We start from the raw sequence: 5,993 nt of genomic DNA on the forward strand, positions 1-5,993 counted from the left end.
ACATTAGCTGGGAAAGAGAGATGAGTGTTCATTTTTGGGATTAGCACAGTGTTTGTTTTTTTTTTTTTTCTGTACTCAGAGGTGATTATGGAATGTCCTTGTTTATGTTTTAATCCATTAAGTGGATTAGCCACAGAATAACTTCATATAATTTTAATATTCTGTGAAAATATTATGTTCAGCAAGATAACACCATAGGCTAGCCGGAAACTAGGGCTGCTTTTTCTTCCTCAATACTAAGTTACACTATATCTTGATAAGTGCCAAATTACAAGAATATACAAATGTTGTGGGAGTTTGAGAGACTGATAAATTCTGCTTACAAATAGATGTTCTTTAGAAAGGAATTTTATCTGAATGATATCTTTAAGGATGCACTGGATAAAGAAGAGACCAAAGGTCATTTCCAAGAAGAAGCAAAGTGTGTAAGCAGACTTGAACACATACAACAAAATGGAGAACTAAGTAGATGTGAACACATACAACAAAACGGAGGAAAATGAGTTGGTGAAATTGAAGCCAAGTCAATAGTCATTGAAGGGAACTTGGACTTCGTTCATCTCGTAATGTAGACCCAATAAAATTATCTGAATCAGAGAATAACATAATCAGATCTGTGTTTTAGAAGAAAGATTTTGCCAGCTATGTGGAGAACAAACTAGTGTGAGGAGAGAGAAAAGAGACAGAGACCAGTTAGACAATTACTTTAGGCAAGAGATGAGTGTTTAAATGGAATTGATAGCAATGGGACTGGAGGACAGGGGAGATATAAGAGGTATCTCTAGTGTAGAACTGACCAGACTTAGAGACTATATCATCCACTAAAATGTAGGGTGCATAATGGTAGGAATCAGGTGCATTTGCTCCCTGTTATATAACTAATAACTAGTACAATATCTGGTATATGGTAGTTGCTCAATGAATATTTGGTGAATTAATAAATGAATTGTGAGGGATGGGTTCAGGAAGACGTCAATGAAGGAGAAGTAGTAGATGTTTCTACATCATGGTGTTGGGTGAACGGTGCTTTAATAAATTGAGATAAAAGAACATATTTATAGAGGAACAAATTTGATTTTGGATAAACACACAAAACAAAATAGACATTGTTACCTTTATATATTAAAATTCTGCAAGGAGTATTTTTAAAATAAAAACCTGAAGTGTGTTGATTAACTGAATAGGAACCCAGAGTCTCAAAGTGTTACCGTATATTAAAAGAGGTTAATAACATTCCTTTTGTACTGAAAACTACCCTGCAATAGATAAGTTCAAGACTTGGTAATTATATTTGGTAACTAAAGAGACAAAACTAAAAAATAAAGTTCTGGAAAATATAGTTGCATACAAATTGAAAAACTTCTTGTTTTTACCATATATATTTTTTCAGTCTTATTAAGGTATAATTGACATACAAGTGCACATATTTAAAACCTACAACTTGATGAGTTTTGACATATTTACACAACTCTAAAATTGTCATAGCAAGAAAATTAGTAATCCATCACCTCCAAAAGTTTATTAGTGTTCTTTTCAAATCCCTCCCTCCTTCCTTTCATCACTTGATCCCCTGCCCCTACCCCAAACCCAGTCCCCAGGCAAACACTGATCTCCTTTCTCTGTATATAGCTTAGTAAGAAGTTTTTAGAATTTTATATCAGTAAAATTCTGTAGTATATGTTTTTTTTGTTTGTTTGTTTGACTGCTTTCACTCAGCATAATTATCTTGAGATTCATCTATGTCATGTAAATCAAAACTTCATTCCTTTTTATTCATCAGTGGTATTCCATTGCATGATATACAATCTTTTTATGGGTTCTATTGATAAACAGTTTGTGTGGTGGTTTAAATTGTTTGATACTACTCCCTTCAAGAAGTGAAGCCTAATTTTCTTCTTCTTTCCACTGCGAGCTAGACTTTTCAATTCATTTCTAATGATTAAAATAAATAGGAAGTGATGCTATGAAACTTTTGAAACTAGGTCATGCAAGGATTTTAGACTTCCTTGCTCTCTCTTGGGTCATCTACTCTGGGAGAAATCAGTTGTCATGATATGTGGAAACTCAAGCAGCCCTAAGGAGAAGCCCATGTAATGAGAAACTGCTGTCTCCAGTCAATATCCATGTGAGTGAGCCATGTTAGAAGCAAATCTTCCAATTTCGGTTCAGTCTTCAAAAGACTACAGCCAGCCAGAATCACCTAGCTAAACTGATGCCAAATTCCTGATCCACAGAATGTGAGGTAATTAATGTTTGTTGTTTTAAGTCACTAAATTTTGGGGTAATGTGTTACACACAATAAAAAACTAATATAGATTGTTTTAGGTTTGGGGATATTGCAAATAAAACTGCTGTAAACATTCGTATACCGGTCTTTGTATAGTTCCATGCTTCCATTTATTTTGGTTTACTACATGTTTGGGCACAATTTTTGCTTTGCCTTACATTATTTTCCATTAAGTGCCGAATTGACCCACCAAGGTTATAAACTCCATGCACTTATTTAATATTCCACACAATGCTCAGCCCCATGCTAATTGCCTAGTAAATGATCAATATTTTGAATTGAGATAAATTGAGAACATTAAGTACTCAAATGACTTTCAGTAGTCACCTGAGAGGAGAAGGGAGAAGGTGATTCAGTGTTGTTGGTAGGCATACTGACTGACCTCCCTTATGTCCTCCTTGTGAAAAATGAATTGGTTTGCTTTAGGTCCAGGAAAAGAATGTTGCTTGGAGTCTATAAATAAAGTTCCTCTCCAGGTGATGTGCGTTTTAAGTTGAATAGTACACATAAATGGAAAGAGTTAATCTGACATCATCCTTGTAAAAATCTGAAGTGATACACTTTTCAAAATAGAAATAAAATGTGCTTTACCACATTGCTAGATAATGCCCTCTCTCTTTTGGCTGCTTTTAAACCAATCCAAGTTGTGCTTGGGGGTACTGAAAATGGCATTGAGAATTTTAGTAATTTATATTACAGCTCTCAGAAATGGCTGAAGAGAGCTACAATGCAGAAAATGCATATAGAAATGCCTTGGTTTTATTCAATAGGTTTCTACTTTTTCAGTTCCCTTATCTGGCATAGAGGACACTGAGCTTTCTAAAGGAATAGAAATATAGAATTTGAAATAGCCAACTACATCAAAGAAACACTAGGCAAACAGGATGTTACTAAACTTAATCACAATGTACTGATTGAGTCTACATATTAATGGGAGATGGAATCACTCTATAGAAGTTTTTTTTGTTTGTTTTGTTTTTAAGGAGAGGCAACCCTTGGTCTCACAGATTGCAAGGACATTGTCAGTTTACAATCCCTTAGTTTTTTATTTTCTTATTTTTTTTACACCTACAGCACCTGGTCTTCCTAGGTGGTCTCCCATCCAAGTACTAAACAAGCCTGACCCTGCTTAGCTTCCAAGCTCAGACAAGATCGGGCTTGTTCAGGGGAGCATGACCATAGACACTCTATAGTAGTTCTTGAGAGCTAGTATCAATGGCTACGTTTTGAAATATTTACAAGATTTTCTGTTTTGCATTTTCTTAGACTAATCTTGCTTCCATTCTACCAATAAATTTGCTTAGGATAGATTTAGAATTGTTAAAACAAATACAAAGAGGGAAAAATATTGTTAATATTCAGCTTTTGACACTAAAATTCAGCAACTCTTTTTGGAGAAAAAGAGAGCAAAAGGATTCTCTAAACTTCTTTATCTCCTCCTTTAGAGAGTCAAAATTGGTAATCCTAGTCATGATGTTTTGCATAAGAGAGATCACTTCCATATGGGAAGAAGAAGACTGAGGAAACCAACCCATTCTAGATCTGGTTGATTAAGGTTTCCAGTAGACAGAGTAGAAGGGAGCAGAGTGAATAGGAGAAATATCAAGGCTGTTGATACCCTCCCTGCCTCCAGCACCCAATTTCAAAGCACAGGTTCAGAAACAAAGAACTTTATTAATCATAGCAATAATGGTTTACAGAGTGTCAGCATTTGCATTTGTTTTTTAAGTCTCAATGTTCTTAGGGTGGTAGGAAGAAGACCACCTCACTCCTGTATATGTTGCTGATTGCATTAAGAAGAGAAACTTTGAGTTCAGGAAATCTGAATTTTTACAATGGACATTAAGCCTCAGAGGTAGATATTGTCTTCTTACCCTCATCAGGAAACAAATCTGCCTTCTGTCCCAGAGTGAGTTGCTATCCTCCATATCTGTCTGCTGTACAATCAACCTTGAAAAGATAGGAAAGGCAATCAGTGCCTCCAAATTGTGCAAAAACATGAGATTCATATAGGACTGTGTCCCAACAATCAATACCTAATAAAAACTTTCAAGGTAAGCATTCACTTTCCAGAGAAGGAAAATGAGGATTGGAGAATTAAGGAACTCACCCTAGGCCCTACAGAGGTGCAGCTGGGATTTACACCCAGGCCTGTCTCCTTTCATACCCTTCCCCACCAAACTACTTCCAAGACCCATGAATGTTTATGGTCTATGTTTACAACAAGACAAAAATCACGACTGGATCCTTCTGAGATAAGAATTTCTATCAGCTTACCATGCCTCCCAGGATAACAGATGTCATTTCCTAAGAAGTATCCCAGAAAAACTAATACAAAACTTTATGAATGAGTTTAGATGCCTCCCACAGAATGCAATGTCTTTACAATAGGACCCCAAAATCTGTCAATAGAAGGCAGAGCCGTTGTCCAAAATTAAGAAGTACTCTAGGAATCTGAATGGATCATTTGTCTTCTGTAGTCCATTTCCAGAAATCCATCTGCCACAAATCTGGGAGAAGTGGTGAAACCTATCTTAGAAGAAGAGAACAGAAAAGAGAGCATCTTGTTTAGACCTAGGTAGATTTGATAGCTTGTTTCCAAGATGGCTACCATCAATTTCTTTCTTCCTATATATACATTTTATTCCCTTCAAAGGAAGTAGTGTATATTTATCTCCCTCCCTATCTTTGCCTTGAATCTGGGCTACACTTAGTGAATTCCTTAATAATAAAATGCAATAAAAGCGGCATTCCAGGACTTTTAAAACTAGGTTATAAGAAGCCTCATAGCTTCTGTCCAAGTCTCTTGAAACGCCTGCTCTAAGGACAGTGTAAAAAGTTTGACTACCTTGATACTATCACGCTCTAAGGAAGCACAAGTGCCTCATGGAGACATAGATACTCAGCTCCCCCCCTCCAACACTTTCAACCATCCTGACCCATACACCAGTCACCTAAGCTAAGAAGCTATCTTAGACATTCTTGTTCCAGCGGATGCAACATAGGGAAAAAAACCAAAAACGAAAACAATAACAAAAAAACACAGAAACTCAACCAGCAGGAAGAATCAAGGTTCTATACAAGTTGAGCCTAGCTAAGCTGTCTCAGGCATCTCCAGCTAGGCTCCATCCAAATCCCTGACTTACAACATCCTGCACATAAACAAATAGTTTTTGTTTTATACCATAATGTTTTGAAGCATTTTTTTAAAAAGCAATAGATAACTTCAACATTAGGTACAATTAAAATATCAGAAGACTGGTTTAAAAAAATGAAATTTAAGGTAAATGTTAAAGAAAGATTGTAAGTTTACATTGTGAGCTAATTGAAAGTTTAAGAGGACGATTAAAACTTAAAAATGAATGTTTTGTAGAGTTAATAGGATAAGATGTCTAATGATATTTGAAATCTCTTTCAGATACTGACTGACCTGAATTTGGTAGTTAATCATTCTAGAGTAGTATATCTCAACCAAGGACAATTTTGGCCTGCAGAATACATTTTGCCAAGTCTAGAGACACGTTTGTTTGTCACAGCTGGGGTTAGGAGTACTACTAGCATCTAGTAGGTAGAGGCCAGGGATGCTGCTAAACATTTTATGATATACAGGACAACCCCACACAACAAAAAATTACCTAGTCCAAATTGTCAATAGTGCCAAAGTTGAAAAACCATGTTTCAAGGTACCAGAGATGACTATATTTGA

At 35.9% G+C, this 5,993-nt stretch overlaps 1 pseudogene; it reads right to left on the reverse strand.

The window, feature by feature from the left end:
• Positions 1 to 3,352: 3,352 nt before the first annotated feature.
• Positions 3,353 to 3,471, reverse strand: LOC118614827 (annotated as a pseudogene).
• Positions 3,472 to 5,993: the final 2,522 nt, after the last annotated feature.

Source organism: Rousettus aegyptiacus, unplaced genomic scaffold (assembly GCF_014176215.1).
Source record: "Rousettus aegyptiacus isolate mRouAeg1 unplaced genomic scaffold, mRouAeg1.p scaffold_m13_p_2, whole genome shotgun sequence".
In the NCBI taxonomy this organism is placed as follows: domain Eukaryota; kingdom Metazoa; phylum Chordata; class Mammalia; order Chiroptera; family Pteropodidae; genus Rousettus; species Rousettus aegyptiacus.